General features: G+C 39.7%; 2 protein-coding genes across 3 annotated transcripts in view; both read left to right on the top strand.

Moving 5' to 3' along the window:
• Positions 1 to 18379, top strand: part of OSTN (osteocrin) — a 388295-nt gene that overhangs the window by 169092 nt on the left and 200824 nt on the right. The window lies entirely within an intron of this gene.
• CCDC50 (coiled-coil domain containing 50) overlaps positions 1 to 18379 on the top strand; it is a 103685-nt gene that overhangs the window by 64621 nt on the left and 20685 nt on the right. The gene's annotated exons all lie outside the window — the stretch shown is intronic.

Raw genomic sequence — 18379 nt, 5'->3', positions numbered from 1 at the left:
CACTCCAACAGAAAATACAATAGTCCTCCCAAGGTCACAGATATGGTTTGACTATATATCTAAGTTAATCAGTACATATATACTTTTTAAAAATTGTTTTTGCCTACTTTTATTCATTTCCAAGTCACCTACACTTACTGCTTTCAAAGTGCCTGACTTCCTCTGGTGTTCTCCAGATTCTCTTCCTTTTCAGTGATGGTATATAAACAAAGATTCCTAGTGACAATCATTTTGGGTCCCAGAGGAATTGGGGTTGAGAGCCCTCTGTTCATCTTCTCCTAAAATTTACCCTCTCTGGGGGTGTGAACCAAAATTATTTTTGGGGTGCAGAAGGTAGGACTTTAGTAATTGCTTCTCTGCTAGATCTGGACATTGGCTAGTCTATGCATACCCCCAGCCTGGAAAACTTATCTCTGTCCTATGTAGATTAATAGAGTAATTATTGTTGAAATTGACTCTGCAGAAATTTAATAGGAATCTTCAGAATAAGATACTGTTTACAATGACTACTAAATAAATGCACTACTTTTCTTAGAGTAGATTTCTCTAAACTGAATTGTCTTGAATCATGATAAGCCAGAAAGAGAAGGCTGTGTATGCGATAATCCGCCTCAGAAGTTGAAAACTAAGAACAGAAGGAAAACACAAAGCATAATTTAAACTGAATTTGACATGTATTGCCCCAGTGATAACCCTGGAGGCAAGAACGAAAGAAAGGAAAGAGAAAGAAAGAGAAAAGGTTATTTGCCACCCAACCAGATGCATGATCTTTCTCCCTTCACAGGAAGTGCAAAAGAGCTAGAAAAATGAGATATTTTATTTCTAACTTCATATGGAGATTGGGTGGTGGGAATTGTGTGGAGTTGTACCCCTCCTACCCTATGGTTTTTGTTAATCCTTTCTTAAAAAAAAAATTTAAAAAAACACAATTCCTAAGAGACAAAGGAAAAGATTTAGGTGAAATAGATAATTAGCACGGACATTTTTGGCTTTGCAATATTGGGTCTCATCCCTGAAAGGCATTTTCTTTTTCTGGCTTGTCTCCTGTTTGAAACACTGTTTTCAGAGGGGCCAGGGAAATGACTGTTGTACAGGACTGGGTTTGATGTCTGGCGCGCTCCTTAATATGGTGGGCCAGTGTTCTGGTTTCTTTATCTTTCACTTTACTTTAAACCTGTATCATTTTCTTGAGCTTTGCATTGTTGAAGATTACAGAGTTTGTTCATTTCTGAGCCTTTTGAAAAGTGAGAGCTGGAACATGTGAAGGTATTGAGAACTAGACTACTGGTGGAGGAATGGTTTTGCTCTTCTCAAAGTCTTGGCATTTACTTGCTTGTTCTCAAGATAGAAGGCATTGCTTTCAGAATGGGGAGATAGCATAATGGTTATGCAAAAAAAAAAATCTTGCCTGAGAAGTTGGGGTTGTAGATTTAACCTTTAAGCAGCATGATAAACAACTAAGCAGTGCTTTAAAAAAAAACAAAAAAAACCTAACTTTGTCTTCACGTTTGAGATGCTTATATGTGTGGGCACTGCACCAAATAAGAATATGGTCAGTTTTCAATAGCAGATTGAAAATCGTTTTAGTCTACCTAGAAAATAAAGACATTATGAGTTATCAAGTTAACTTCAAGAAGATTCCTATTAACCTTTACCACTAGTTTCTTGATTTCATTATTTTATTTTATATATTTATTTATTGGATAAAGACAGCCAGAAATTGAGAGGATGGGGATCAGAGAGAGAGAAAGAGGGAGAATGAGAGACCCCTGCATCCCTGTTTCACCACTTGTGAAGCTTTCCTCCTTCGAGTGGGGACTTGAACTTGGGTCCTTGCACTTTGTAATATATGCGCTCAGTGCACCACCGCCTGACCCTGGTTCTTGATTTTTTTTTTTTTTAAGTAAACTTAACCTTGATTAAAATGTGTCAGAAAACTGAATTCGAAACTTGTATTTTTTGTTTGGTTTTTACATATTTTCATTAGTGACTTGGTAGTGTTTTACAAGATTAAAATAGGAATATAATTCCACACTACTTTCACCACCAAAGTTCTGTGCCCCCAACCCCCTCCAATATTAACCTTCAACATTCTCCCAAGATGATAGTCATATGTGTGTGTGTATTCTTTTAAGTTCACGTTTCAAATCTCTATATTCCACTTATGATTAATACCACCCCATAGCTGTGCTTCCTTTTTCCTCTTCCCTCTCAGATAAACAAAACAGCACCTGACTTCCTCCAGTATTCTCCAAAATATCTTCTCTCTCAGTAATGGTGCAAAAACAAAGGTTCCTTGTCACAGAAGTTCTGGCTGAGTCCCAGTGAAACTGGGATTCAGAGCCTCTTTTCAACTTCTAACATTTCCCCTTTCTGGGAGTATAGATCAGATTTTAATTTTTATTTGGGAGAAGGAATCCTGGCTTCTGTAATTGGTTCTTTGCTGGATGTGGACATTGGCTCGTTGATCCATACCCCTAGCCTGTCCCTGTCTTTCCCTAGTAAGGTAGGGTTCTGGACAAGTGAGGTTCTGGGACATGTTGATGAGATTATCTGCCTGGATAAGGAAGATGGGTCCTGATATTGGGGCAGCTTGGAACATTCCTCCTCATGACCATAGAATGTGAGCTCAGATCCACAGGGATGCAGAGATCACATAGGCTCCTAAGCTGAATATGGGCCCCAGATCAGATCAAATCAATGGGGTTTACAGTCAACAATATTTATACACTTTTCCCCTATTTGGGAGCTATTCTCTTCCCTAATCCAGCTTCTGGTCCTTTTTCCAGCCATGACATCATCTCTCAAGACAATAACTTGGATCTACCTGCATATCAGATTTCAGGCTCAGGAAAAAAAGAAAAATAGTATAGTCATAGGTTCTTTGGAATATAACTAAAATAGGCCTATTAACTACACAACAGAACCCCCCCCCAACTCTTCATCTGAACTATTCCAGCCTTTACGTTCATGATTGTTCAACAATTTGTTTGGCTTTGTATGTTAACTCTCTTTTCAGCCACCAGGTTCCAGATGCTAACATGATGCCAACCGGACTTCACATTTAAGTTCTTAATCACAAGAAAAGCGATGGAAATGGCTATAACTAGACTTTCTGTAGTGATTATTTCACAGTGTATACAAACCTCCCTTCTGTCACTTGCTCTTGGATTTCCCAGTAATGGTAAGAAACTAACTTCTGAGGGGCCGGGTGTTTGCGCACCTGGTTGAGTACACATGTTACAGTGCACAAGGACCCAGATTTGAGCCCCAGGTCCCCATCTGCAGGGGAAAAGCTTTGTGAGTGGTGAAGCAGTGCTACACATGCCTCTCTGTCTTTCTCCCTCTCTATCTCCTCTTCCCCCTCTTGATTTCTGGCTGGCTCTATCTAATAAATAAAGATAATTAAAAATTAAAAAAAAAAAACAGAAAAGTTAAGTTCTGTGCAATTCTGGTATAGTAGCCCAAGCAGATTATGACACTATTATAATAATGAAAGGTCTAGTTAGGAAGATTAGGCAAGGAAATGAAATGAAGGACATAGAGTTTGGAAATGAAGAATCTCAATATTTATCATAAAGTTATAATAATTGGCAAGAAAGTCTGTTGGGATGAAAGAATACATTACCCAGAAAAAGATGAACATTGACATGGTCAGCTGATGGAGATGAATAAAGGAAGATAGGGGCTGGGTGGTGGTGCACTCAGTGACGTGCTCTTATCACTGTGTGCAAGGATCCAGGGTCAAACTCCTGCTCCCCATCTGCAGGGAGGATTCTTCATGAGCAGTGAAGCAGGTCTGCAGGCATCTGCCTTTCTCTTTTCCATACTATCTCCTCTTCCCTATGGATTTCTCTCTTTCCTGTCAAATAAAAGTAAAAGAAAAAAATGACCATCAAGAGCCAGCGATAACATAGAGACAATTTAAAAAAAAAAACCACCATCATTGGTCACTTCCATCACTTAATTTTTCTCGGGTCTTATCAAAAGAAATAGAAAAAAATAAAAGGAAAAAATGGTCATGGGAGCAGTGGATTCACAGTGCTGACACCTAGTCCGAGGGATAATCCTGCTGGCAATAATTATATGTAGGTTTATATGTATATGTGAAGTGTATGTTCATGTGTAAGTACATATATGTGTATATATGTATGTGTGTATGTATACGGAAAAAGGACAAATTAAACTACAAGTTCTTTTGATCTTCAAAATCACTGTTATGAAAATGAAATGTTTGCACAGTTTTGAGAGAAGATAGAAGTTTACTCTGGCACTTGGTTCTAGAACATGTAAACGTCTTTACAGCGCAATACTTAATTTGAACGTTAAACTAAAAAAAGCAAAAAAGAAAGAAAAATAGCAAATAAGTTGCTGAAAAAATGCTCACCATTGTCGGATGAAGTGAATTAGGGAAATGTTTTTCAGAGTCTGATTTTGCTCACCTAGATTCTGATGGTGATAGTCAAACAGTCTGAATGTTTCACCCTGATTGTTTTCCCCTTAGCAGAGAGTTTTGGAGCTCATCCTCATCACCAGAAGTGGCAACAAGTGGTGTTTTGAGAGCAACCTAGGAGGGCCAAGTGGTGGCACACCTGGTTGAGCACATGTATCACTATGTGAAAGATCTTGGGTTCAAGCCCCCAGTCCCCACCTACAGCGGGGATGTTTCACAGGTGGTGAAGCAAATACTGCAGGGGTCTCTCTCCCTTTTTATCTCTCACTACCCTCTCAAGTTCTCTCTGTCCTGTCAAATAAATAAATAAGTAAATAAATATTGCAAAAACCCAGAAAGTTAGCAAAAAAACAATCTAGGTGATACAAACTTTAACATTCCATGAAGCAAACCATCTTCTTTTGGAGAAATACAAAATGGGGTGAAAGTCAGGAAGCTTTTATGGGATAACAAATAAGGAAGGAAAGAAATAGAAATAACTGAGACCGCATAGTCGAGCATATTTGGAGTGAGAAGGAACAAAGAAACAGAGCCAAGGATTGGCTTAGTATCTGGGTTGTTCACCTGACTGGATTGCATTTCCCCCTGGGCACAAAAGGGGCCAGGAGTTGGTGCACCCAGTTCAGTGTACATGAGACAATGAGCAAGAACCCAGGTTCAAACCCCACAGTCCCCCTACAGAAGGAAGATGCAAGAGTGGTGAAGCAGTGTTGCAGGTGTCTGTCTTTCTCCCTATCTTCCCTTCCTCTCTCAACTTCTCTCTACCCTATAAAATAAAATAAATACATAAAAATATCTTAAAAGTTTACCTAAGCCTTGGCTTACTGACTAAGCACCCCATCCAGAAAGGATTTCATTTGGTCTAGAAAATTATTTCAATAAGAATTTTACTCAAGGGCAGGGGAGATAGCATAATGGTTTTGCCTCAATTCTGAGGCTCTAAAGTTCCAGATTCTATTACAGGCACCATCATAAACCAGAGCTGATCAATGCTCTGGTTAAAATATAATAATAATAATAATGATAATAATAATTTAAAATTCTTGAAAAATTACTGAAGGGCTGGAGATGGAAAGACAGCATAATGTTAGGTTTCTTTTTTGTATTTTCTTTATTTTTAAATAAAAAAATTGAAAAATTTATAAATTTAAAAATTATAAAAATAAATTTTATTAATAATTGAATGAGAAATTGATAAGTTGAGGGGGGTGGGAAGAGACAAAAGACACCTGTAGTTCTGTTTCACCACTCCTGAAGCTTTCCTTCTGTAGGTGGGGACCAGGGACTTGAACCCAGGTAGTTGTGCATGATAACACATGCACTTAACCAAGTGCACCATATACGTAATGTCCTGAGGTTCCAGATTCAAACCCCAGCATGGTAAGCTAGAGCTGAACAGTGCTGTGGTCTTTCTGTGTATTTCTCTCTCTCTCTCTCTCTAATTAAAACTAAATTTTTTAAAAAGTATTTTCTCAAGATACGATGAATGAATAAGCGAATATTAGGGAACATATAGCTGCAGAAATTAACATTTTAGTAAATATCTCAGTGTCTCAGGTTGGAGATTAGTGACAGAGTTATATGTTTAAACGTTTTGCAATTTTGCTAAACAGTAAGTCAGGCAACCTGCCTGGTTCCCAGAACAGTGAATCACATGCCATCACCCCTCTCTCTCTAGTCCCATTACTGTGAAAACTCGCTTATTTTTCAGAATTTTGCACACTTCTGGGCATGCAGTAGGCCACCTCCAATTTGCACTTGCTCTCACCCTCTCATCTTTCTGGATGGCTTTCTTAGAAAAACTTTCAAACTAAATCCACTGGCTAGGCCTACTAAGGCTAGAGAGAGCAAGAGAGAGAGAGAGATTTTCTATACTCTGTCTGACAAAGTCTGAAAGATCCAGTAAGTGGAGACCAGCCTCTCCTAAACTTTCTCAGTTGGTAACATCAAGGCTCCTCAACAGATTTGAAATAGATTTTAACAAAGGTCTTTCCCACTCTTTTTCCATAACTATCATTATGGTAGTTACATATTGATAGCTCTCCAAAATTGGTGTCTCCTATTTTTAACTTCCCAGTCTTTAGCCTCCAGTAAATGTATGGGTTCAGGTATCCTCTGACCACTTCTGGAAAACTTCTTTGATAGTAAGTGTAGCGCTGTATTTTAAAATCTGGCATCCAGAGGCCACGTGGTGGCACATCTAGTTCACACACATTATAGCACACAAGGACCTGGGTTCAAGCCCCTGGTCCCCACCTACAGGGGGAAAGCTGAACGAGTGTTGAAGCAGTGCTACAGATGTCTGTCTCTCTCCCTCCCCTCTCAATTTCTCTCTGTCTCTATCGAATAATAAAACCAAAGATTAAAATCTGGCATCCATGTTATGTTATAAGATGAAAAATTCAATTCAAGATAAAAATTTAAAGTTTTGTTGTAGCAGTATGTAATAAGGCAAAAGCTGTGTTGATGAAATAGTTCACTCAGATGGTTAGCTAACTGCTTTGACATATGAGTGATCTGAGTTTGAATTCAGCCCCTACAACGCTGAAGAAGCCTTAGTGCTATGGTCTCTTTGTCTGTCGGTCTTTTTCTCTCTCTCCCCCATACATATACATATATGTGTGTATATAAATGGTGAAAATCGAGGTAAACTTAATTTTCATTAGATATTTATTTCATCCAGTAAGTCCAAAAAATTCTTCAACAAGTAATCAATATAATCGTGTAATTGTTAGTTAGATCAGCAAGTAATCAATATAATAATGTAATTGTTAGATATTTAAACTTATGTTTCCCCATAATATCTCTTAAAGTATGTAGCAATGTTTTACACCTCTGTCAACTCAAACAAGGTTTTTGCTTTGTTTTGTTTGCTCCAGGTTGAATTTTTCAGGTATAATAGGAGAGACAGAGGAAGGGAGGGAACAATACTACAGCTTCCAAGATTTCCCCAGTGTGGTGGGGAAATGCAATGTCCTTCTTCTTCTTCTAGCGTTTGCCCTTCTTCTGTAGCCAGTCAACAGCGTCAGGTTGAGCCTGATGTAAAGTTTCGAGACCTCCTTTGAATCTGGAGAGGTGGCAGTTGTTGACTATGTGGGTCATAGTCTGGCATTGCAAAGCAGGTGGATGCATTATCCAGGTACTTTATCTTACCAGCTACAAACTAGTTTTTTTCTTAAGTGTTCACTTGTCGCATGCTACAGTGTACATCCAGATGTGTTATATGTTGGGTTAAATTGGAGAGTCCTATTTTAGCGTGTTAACTATTAATGCATAGTGGAAATGAAAACAAACCTCAGAGTAAACAGCAAGTGTTTTTAACCTGCGCTGATGCTTTAGGTGTTATACCTACATTCAGCCAGAAGAGGGCACTCAGAGCTGGCGAGACAGCATGATTCTCGATGCACTTACACCTGATTTTCTTTTAACGGAATTGGCCTGTTTGCAAGAAGTAACACACCTGATCCGTTAATAAAAGTCAGACTTTTCTGAAGCTTGTGTTTTTCAATAAAAGCACTAGATGTTATTTTCATGGGGTTTTATTATATTGGTAAATAGAATCTAAAGTAATGGAACCACAAATACTTTTTCCCCTACCTTCCAAGCGTTTTTCTGTACATAGGATTTAGTTCCATATTCTTGTAATTCCAATATAAGTGTGTGGGGTTCAGAGATATTTGAGATATTCTTATTATTAAAATAATGTATTTGTTTATTTATTGGACAGAGAAGAGTGAAATTGAGAGGAAAGAGGGAGATAGGGAGAGAGAGAGACAGAGAAAGGGAGCAAGAGAAACACTTGCAGCACTGCTTTGCCACTCATGAATCTTCCCTCCTGCATGTAGGTACCAGGAACCTAGGATCCTTGCACACGGTAACGTGTGTGCTCTATCGGGTATACCACTGCCTAGACCCCCAGAGACTTGAGCATTTTAAAAATATGATGGGGACTAATAGCTTCAAAGAAAAGAGTTTGAAGAATATGGAGAGAAATTATACTGCTGGTAGAATACAATTACTAATAAAGAGAGAAGCCAGGGACATATACGTACACACACACATATGCGTGTGCCATACATATATAAACGGTTGACTTTGTGGACTCCATTCTAGAATAGACCATACACAGCAATCCAGGAGAATAGGATTTCAGACAACAGATATTTTCTGGTAGGAAGGAAGTGGATGAGGTTCATATCTTTATATATACACATATATTTATTTATTTTCCCTTTTGTTGTCCTTGTTTTTTTATCGTTGTTGTTGCTGTCATTGTTGTTGGATAGGACAGAGAGAAATGGAGAGAGAAGGGGAAGACAGAGAGGTGGAGAGAAAGACAGACACCTGCAGACCTGCTTCACCACCTGTGAAGTGACTCCCCTGCAGGTGGGGAGCCGGCAGCTCGAACCCGGATCCTTACGTTGGTCCTTACACTTTGTGCCACATGCGCTTAACCCACTGCGCTACGACGCCCAACTCCCGAGGTTTATAGCTTTGATTTCTTCTCTTCTGTGAAGAAGTTATTCTTTGTCCTGAGAATGACAGGGTAAGAGTGCAAGTTTGAAGAGGGTGAAATAAGAAGCAAAATTCTATTCTATAGCGGTAAAGTGGAGTTTAGAAGCTAATGAGGAATGGTAACAGTTCAAAAAAAAAAAAAAAAACTAGAGAGAATGATGGAAGGATGTAGTAGCTGAGTAGTGCTGGAGAGGAAAGCAGCCATGACTGCATTCTCTACAGTTATGAGGGCATCAGTCTTATGGCGAATGCTTTTCAAGAGCTGCATCAACATCTCATGTGTAGAAGCAGAAGATAGGCATGATGGGAAGTGAGCAATTGTTGAGGTTTTATGTGGGCACATGTACCGATGAATCAGTCAAAGGAGCAGCAAGAAAGTTTGAGGTAAGACACCACAAATCTTAGAATGAGTCCAAGGGGAGGTAAGTACAATTCTCGGGGGAAACATTTTCCAGGAGATCATAGTGATCTGTGTAGAAATCAGGAAATAGGGCCGGGTGGTGGCGCACCTGGTTGAGCACACATATTACAGTGCACAAGTACTCAGGTTCGAGCCCCTGGTCCCCACCTGCAGGGGGAATACTTTGCAAGAGGTGAAGCAGTGCTGCAGGTGTGTCTGTCTCTTTCTCTATCTCTCCTCTTCCTCTCAATTTCTGGTTGACTTTATCCAATAAATAAAAATTAAAAAATTTTTTAAAAAAAGAAAGAAATCAGGAAATAAGGGATTGAGTATAAAGGATAATGTTTTGGTTGCAAAGAGAATTCATATTTTTGTCATCACCAGAAATTTGACTGTTATGGGCCAGATGTACATCTAGAGACAGGAACAAAGATACTACAGCATCAAAACTTCCCTCCTTGCATTGAATAGAGGCGGTGGTATTGGCTTGAACCTGAGTCCTGTGCATGGCAGAACAGAAACCTTCCTAGGTGAGCTATCATGCTGGCCAAAGAAGACAGATACTTTCTGTATAACAGATCAAATCCCCCACAGGAAAATGACTGGGGGGCAAAGAAAGGAGTTTGGGAACAGTGGTATGAAACTCTGAAATGTGTAACATGCCATTTACATGGGCATTGGGCCCCAGATCATGAAAGAAGGTTTTGCCTTGGAGACTTAGCAAATATCAAAAGAAAACCAAATCTAGGAAAGGCAAGAGTCTTAAGGTGCTAATCTTCAATAAAATGCTTGGGTAGCCAGAAAAAAAATTGTGTCAATATCTAGAACATGGCAAAGGAAAAAAAAAAAAAACTACAAGAGCAAAATGGGAATACTTTCAAGATAATGCATTTGAAATGGCCAGGTGCCATAGGGTATAAGGTCATCATACATCTTTGGGTTAGAGAAACAATCTTTCACATTCTTTCATTATCTAGCTAGTTGTGTGTCTTGGGCATAGCAATTCCTAAACTTACTTTCTTGTCTTAAACTCAGACTGAGAAAAACAAAAACAAAACAAACAGAAAACCTGAGTCAAAGATTGAAAGGTCTTAAGCTCCAATTTCTTTTCTTCTGGAGAGTCTGATAACTGCACTACTGTCCAATGTGGTGCAGGTCGTGGGCACTGTGCCATCCACACAGAGCTCTGGTTTCAACCATGTCTTCCAAACCACTCCCTTCTTTTCCCAACTGTGAACTCAGGCACCCACCTAAGGCTGTAGAATTTTTTTTGAGCTGTAGATTATGTGTCCAATTAGATCTCTTGTTGTGTTCAGTAGTCATTTCAGAGAGAGTGAAGGTCTGATTGTGCTACTCCATAAACCATGCCTCCCAAAAGTCCCAAACTTACTTTTTTTTTTCTCTTTTCAAAGACCCAAACTTACTTTCTATATCTGTATAAAATGGAGTTAGTAATTTAGTCCACTTTAAGAAATGATAGCAACTTTGTCATAGAAAATATGCAGTAACTGATGGTTGACATAATCAAATCTGTTAAAAAGCAAAATATATGCATTGATAGAAGTCAGAACATATTCTAACTGGAAGGATGTTCTGACTTTATAATATCAATTGTAGGCAAAAAAAAAAAAACAGAGAAAGAAACCCAGGAAATGTTCAAGAGGAACTCTAATTGCCAGGTAGGTGCTATAAGAACATCTTTTGTTTAGGCTTCTGATCTAACTCCTTCTCAATGTGAGTATTGCTTTACTAAAAGGTCTTTTACCTGCCTTCCTGTTTAGTGTTTTGTATTTCACAGTGTAGGAAAATCAGTACTACTCATAAAAAGGTCTGTTGTTTATTTTCTTTTTCACAGCTTCAAGAGTTAAGAGATTTTCTTTCCCCTTCATGCAGCGTGAATCTGTTTTTAAAATGTCTCCGAACATTTAACCTTCTTATGCCCCGGGCAGTTGGTTTTTCTCTGGAACATGACAGCCCTTCAGACACTTGAAGACAGTTACTATGTCTCACTGAGGCTTCCTTTCCTCACATATCATGCCTGAGTGCCAGGGTTCCTTTTCTAATCCAGCCCCATGATGGCCTTTGCCCTTTGGACTGTCCCCTTGTCCATTTTAGTCTTTCTCTGTCATTACTGGCACCTTATGTCAAGGCATAGTCTGAATTCTGTAAAACTCAGCCTGCCTCCCTCCATCCCAGTCTGTGTGGTCAGTTTGTACAGTTAAAACACACACTGATGCTTTACTAAGTTGGCTCAGGCACCACAATTATGTATTTCCCAGAAGAGCAGTTGAAGTATGCAATAAAAGGTAGTTTTTACCTAGTCATATATTATGTTTTAGATTTGCCTATTGTATACCTTTGGCAAATATCTTATCAGATTTAAAAAAAAACCAATCTTTTGAAGGGTTATTTTTTACTTTTTACATTATACCCTGTCTTTTAAGTGTGCTAGAATGTGAATTTTAAAATAGATACTTAGAGGCCAATGTAATAACTCTCTTGGCTAGTGTGCTGCTTTGCAGTGCGTACAACTCAAGTTTGAGTCTGGCCTCCACCATGTTGAACAAAGCTTTGATGCTGTGGTCTCTTTCACTCTCTGCCACTCTGTTTCTACATACAAACTCCCCCCCTCCCCATTACACACACACACACACACACTATACATGTATGTTTGCCCAGGAGGTGGTACAGTAGATAAGGTGTTGTATCTTCTTTTTTTAAAAAAAATTTATATTTATTTATTTATTTATTTATTTTCCCTTTTGTTGCCCTTTTTTATTGTTGTTGTAGTTATTATTATTGTTGTTATTGATGTCATTGTTGTTAGATAGGACAGAGAGAAATGGAGGGGGGGAGGCAAAGAGGGGGAGAGAAAGACAGACACCTGAAGACCTGCTTCACCGCTTGTGAAGAGACTCCCCTGCAGGTGGGGGGCCAGTGGCTCGAACTGGGATCCTTACGCCCGCCCGTCCTTGCGCTTTGCACTGCCTGCACCACCTGTTGTGCAACCGTCCGACTCCCAAGGAGTTGTATTTTCAAGCATGAGGTCCCAAGTTTTATCCCCAGCTCACATTTTCCAGAGTAATGCTACAGTTCTCTTTTTCTCTCCTCATTCATAAGTAAATAAATAAATATTTCAAGTAAAATTAAAGTACATGCGTATTTGGAACAGTGAAATTTTTCAAATCTATTGATTTGCCAAATTGGAGATCACTTGTCTGTAACTTATTTAGATGTATAAAGTGAACCAAATGAACAACAAATGTTTGACTTTATAGGAAAGAAAGGAGGTCTTTCTCACCCCACTTAGTATCTTTGACTGGGTTTTAAAATTAAGCAGACATATATTTTGAAAAGGAGAAAGAGGTGCCAATTTCACTGGAATTTTTGCATATACATAGGAACTTTCACAAAAGATTAAAGCCATGAAGGAAGAATCAGAATGGGTGCCTTTGCACCTCTTGGTTAAAGAAGCAATGAGAATTGACTGTAGAGAGCCATTTGAGATAGGGGCAGTAGATGGCGAGGGAGTGGAAAGATAAGATTCAGTTTAACAAGGTGCAGCCAGGAGAACCTCACCTGGGAGTCCTGATACCCTGTTTCAGAAGAGAGGGCCATGGAGCGGGCAGGTCAGATTATCTTCCTACTTTTACTTCTCCAACTCAGTTTAGGATTGTCAGTATGTCAAGGTGCCATATTGTAAAGGTGGGAAGTGTCCTGAACACGTTTCTATGAATATTAACTTTAACCTAAGAAATAGTCCACACACTATTTCTCTGTGTGTGATGAGACTAGAGAACTTCACAAACACTGTCTTTAAAAACAACTGGGGTGGGGTTGGACAGTAGCGCAGCGGGTTAAGCGCACAGGGCTTGAAGCTCAAGGACCTGCCTAAGAATCTTGGTTCCAGGTTCGACCTCCCTTCTCCCCACCTGCAAGGGGGGGGGGGGTGTGTCACTTCACACGTGGTGAAGCAGGTATGCAGGTGTCTATCTATCTTTCTCTCGCCCTCTTTGTCTTCCCCTCCTCTCTTGATTTCTCTTTCCTATCCAACAACAACATCAATGGCAGCAATAACAACAACAAGGGCAACAGAAATGGGAAAAAATTGCCTCCAGGAGTAGTGGATTCTAGTGCAGGAACTGAGCCCCAGAGATAACCCTGTAGGCAAAACAAAAAACAAACACAAAAACAACCCAAAAACCAAAACCAAACAAAGAAAAAAAAAACAATTAGGACCCTGACTGGCCTAGCAATTAATGCCAGAGTAACTCCATGCAGGAGGGAGGCACAGCTATGAGTTCCCACTTTGTTCTGGAGGAAGATAATAAGTGACAAGACCAATGTGGCATAACAGGCTGGGCTATCACCACTGTGTATGACCATCTCCCTTTGTTTTAGATGATGTTCTTGAAATCTGGCCAGGTAAGAGCAGAGCTGAGAAGTGGAGTCAAATTGTCTATGGCATGGGAGGTGAGGTAGTCAGAGTTTCTGTGTAGGACTATGCAAGTCAGAGCAGGTCTTGGGGCCTCAGTTTACCCACCTGTTCAGGTAGATGTAGTATCTTTTCTTCTAGCTCTAAAAATAACGTTTCAACATTATGTAGGAATGTAATAGGGAAAAAACACATGACTGACAGGTAAATAAAAAAGAAGAGGCTATTGCTCCTGAGTGTGTGGGTTAGAGGGGTTCTCCTTTCCAAGAAAATGAACCTGTTTATATGCAATTTTTGCTGAAAAGAAAATATATGAGGTCAGGCTGTGAGGCATTTGGTAGAGCACACGTTATAATTCACAAGTAACCATTTAAGCCCAGTCCCTACCAAAGGGGTAGCTTGGATCAGTGATGCATTGCTATGTGTCTTTTTCTCTCTTATTCTCCTTCTCTATCCTTTTCTCTCAGTTTCTTTCTCTTTAAAAAAATAATTAAAGTTTTTATAAAGAGGATAAATGACAGGGAAGGAAAGAAGTCAGTGAGAATTGGATGGTCTCACCCAAGCAATGAGAATGAAGGGTTGACATTGCATGCTTGATGTCTCTGGACACAGTCTGAAGTGAAGCATGCTAAGGTGGTACTCCTTGCATTGATTAGGTTGGGATCGGCAGATGCAATATCATTTGGTATGAATTGAGCAACTGAGCGGAGCATGCAGGAAAGTAACCCCCACTCTAGAGGTTCCAGGACTGGGGGAAATATAGGCTCTATAGAGGAAGTGGGAGGTTCCTGCTGTTTTAGGATTAAGAAGACAATAGATAGTTATTACTATAATCACATTATTTGGCAATTGAGTTAACTTAGAAGAGTCCTTTTGTTAGTATTTGCTGTCCTTTTTGATGTATGCCATTCTCACAGGGGTGAGGTGATATCTCAATGTTGTTTTTATTTGCATTTCTCTGACAATAAGTGACCTGGAGCGATTTTTCATGTGTTTGGTAGGCTGGAATAGGGCCAAAGTAAAAACCCTGGGGTGAGGGTGAGGGTGGATGTTCCCGTCCCAGGGTGGCAGGGAAGGGGGGGAGGGTGGGTGAGATAGGACATAGTCTTTTAGTGGTGGGAATGGTGTTTATGTAAACTTCTATTAATTTGTAGTCATTATAAATCACTAATTAATATGAGAGGGAAAAATTGATTGTCTCAAACTTTTTAAATCAGAGACTGAATCTTTTTAATACATAGGTTGTGTATTTGATATGTTGACTCCCTTAAAAGCCTAGACAAGGCAGAACAGAAGCAACCAGTGGCATAGCTTTATGCAAATAATGTCAAAGGACATAAAATATGGTGATGTTGTATATGATACAGCAAAAGGACAGCAGCAACAAATGCTGGAGAGACTGTGGGGACGGAGGAACCCTTCTGCACTGCTGGTGGGAATGTAAACTGGTCCAGCCTCTGTGGAGAGCAGTCTGGAGAACTCTCACAAGGCTAGACATAGACCTTCCATATGACCCAGTAATTCCTTTCCTGGGGATATACCCCAAAGACTCCATAACTGCCAACCAAAAAGATATATGTACACCTATGTTCATAGCAGCACAATTCATAATAGCCAAAACCTGGAAGCAACCCAGGTGCCCAATAACAGATGAGTGGCTGAGAAAGCTGTGGTATGTATACACAATGGAATACTATGCAGCTATTAAGAACAATGAACCCACCTTCTTTGACCCATCTTGGATGGAGATAGAAGGAATTATGTTAAGTGAACTAAGTCAGAAAGATAAAGATGAGTATGGGATGATCCCACTCATCAACAGAAATTGAGAAAGAAGAAAGGGAAACTAAAAGCAGGAAATGGGTTTTTTCTTGGAAAAGTACAGGTCTTTCCATCATCCTCTGCATGCTGTCTAGTGGACATGTTCAGTATTTGCTGATCTTTTTCTTTTTTAATATTTATTTATTTTCCCTTTTGTTGCTCTTGTTTTACTGTTGTAGTTATTATTGTTGTTGTTATTGATGTCCTCATTGTTGGATAGGACAGAGAGAAATGGAGAGGGGAGGGGAAGACAGAGAGAGGGAGAGAAAGACACTGCAGACATGCTTCACTGCTTGTGAATCGACTCCCCTGCAGGTGGGGAGCCTGGGGCTGGAACCTGGATCCTTATGCTGGTCCTTGAACTTTGCGCCGCCTAACCTTAACCAGCTGCGCTACCACCAGACTCCCCATTCTGTTCTTTTGTAATTAAGCTTCTGTGGATGAGAATTAGTCAGGGCTGGGAATCTGCTACCAGGACCTAGAGGGGTATGTGGATTCAGGGCTGTTAGGAGATGACAGGGACCTGCCCCTCAGAAGGAAGTTTGTATTTGGTAGGAGGGTTTTTCAGCCTGTGGCAGCCTCACTAGTGAGATGAGAGCAGTGAGCACCAAGCCAGCAGAGTTGGAGGAGGAAGCTGGCAGAATACATCACATCACATCTGCCAGAGACAGTGATCAAAAGCAACAGGATGAGGGCAGCTGGGACACAAGGTGACCCCTGGAAACTCAGGGCTTCAAAAGCACAGCTGATCCTGTAGACTGAGGAAGAGAATGAATATGCTCACAATGAAGTCTCTGCCAAATGCAAGACCCCCTCCCCCAATAAGCAACAACAACAACAAACTCTCATTCTTCCTAGTTTCCAACTGAAAGTTTATTAAGAAGTAGTATTTTGAGGGAGTCAGGTGGTAGCGCAGCTGGTTAAGCGCACGTGGTGCAAGGACTGGCTAAGGATCTGGGTTCAAGCCCCTGACTCCCCACCTACAGGGAAGTGCTTCACAGGCAGTAAAGCAGGTCTGCAGGTGTCTATCTTTCTCTTCCCCTCTCTGTTTTTCTCTCCTCTCTCTCCATTTCTCTCTGTCTTATCCAACAACTACAACAATAAAATAATAAGGGCAACAAAAGGGAATAAATGTATTTTTAAAAAAAGAAGTAGTATTTTGTATAGTACCTATCATTCTGGGTTTGAGATGTTCCAATTGGACTTAAGTTGTTTCCTGGGAAACTTTCCCCTTATTAATCCTAGTGCTTTTTCATGCATTCTACACTTGTGTTTTCTTGGCCTTATATCAATCCAGAGCCAGATGTTGAGATGAAATGAAAAGTGGCTGCATTCCAAATTCCAAGGATGTATCTTGCCAAAAGTCAAGTCTGAGGCAGAAAAGCGGTATCCTTTTATAGAAAAGAAGTGATATTTTGATCTCCGGAATCATGGTCTTTGGCCATTTTCTTTGTTTATTGCTTCATTCAGTTTGTGATTTCATAAGGAGAAAGGGTCACTTCCTCAGAGAGGTAATTTAGTTTTTCATTTTCTTTATAATCACATGGTATCTATTTGAGATAGCACTCTCAGCAGGAAAGCATTTAAAATTTTTAAATAAATGTGTTTGCTGCTATTAAATCAGCTCTAGCTAGTTCACTCTGAAAGTCTGGATTGTGTTAAACTTTTTATGAAAACAAAACAAAACAAAAAAACTTTGTGTGCTCAAAGAACAGTTCACTCTTTTGTTACAGATATTCATATGGTGGAAACTGAAGTCTATAATGATCACAGGAGTTGTTCCACATCATGCAGTTTTTGGGTAAGATAGGTCTTGGGTTTCTCATCCTGAGCTACTCTGATCCTCACCCCCCATTTTCCTTTCTTCCTCCCTCCTTTCCTTCCTCCCTTCCTTTCTTTCTAAAAAAAAAAAAAATGGCTATTATCTTTATTTATTTATTGGGTGGAGGCAGCCAGAAATCAGAAATCGAGAAGGAAAGGTGTGATAGGGAGAAAAACAGAGAGACACCTGCAACACTGCTTCACCACTTGCAAAGCTTTCCCCCTGCAAGTGGGGACTGGGAGCTATAACCGGGGTCCTTGTACATTGTGAAGTGTGCTCAACCAGGTATTGTGAAGTGTGCTCAACCAGGTATTGTGAAGTGTGCTCAACCAGGTATTGTGAAGTGTGCTCAACCAGGTATTGTGAAGTGTGCTCAACCAGGTATTGTGAAGTGTGCTCAACCAGGTATTGTGAAGTGTGCTCAACCAGGTATTGTAAAGTGTGCTCAACCAGGTATTGTGAAGTGTGCTCAACCAGCTGCGTCACCACACCCACCCCTCGGAGGCCATTTCTAACCAAAAAAATGTTGCCTCCATTTTCAAGTGAAATATATTATCTAGAGATAAGTGATTGATGACTTCTTATTTGAAATGTGGCCTAGGAATCAACAATATGTATATTCCTTGGAAGAATATCAAATTGCAGAATTTAACATTCGCATCTCAAACCTTGGGAATTAGAGTCTGTATTATGCCAGGTCCCCAGAAGACTCAAATACAAATTAAACTGTGTGATAAACAAGTTATCAGGTGGAACTTTTAAATTTAATTGATGTGTATATTTTATTGAATAAGCTCTTTAGGTTTTAGAAAATAATAAAGCTTTTATTTTTATTGTCCAAATGTTTTCATTTTAATTCATAAGGCTGTTGATTGTTCATTAATTTAGCTTGTTACAATGACAAAAATTTAGCACTATAGATAACTTTATTAT

The sequence above is a fragment of the Erinaceus europaeus genome, chromosome 9 (assembly GCF_950295315.1).
Source record: "Erinaceus europaeus chromosome 9, mEriEur2.1, whole genome shotgun sequence".
NCBI lineage: Eukaryota > Metazoa > Chordata > Mammalia > Eulipotyphla > Erinaceidae > Erinaceus > Erinaceus europaeus.
The sequence above is the reverse complement of the archived record's forward strand: the minus strand, read 5'-3'. Positions and strand labels throughout refer to the sequence as shown.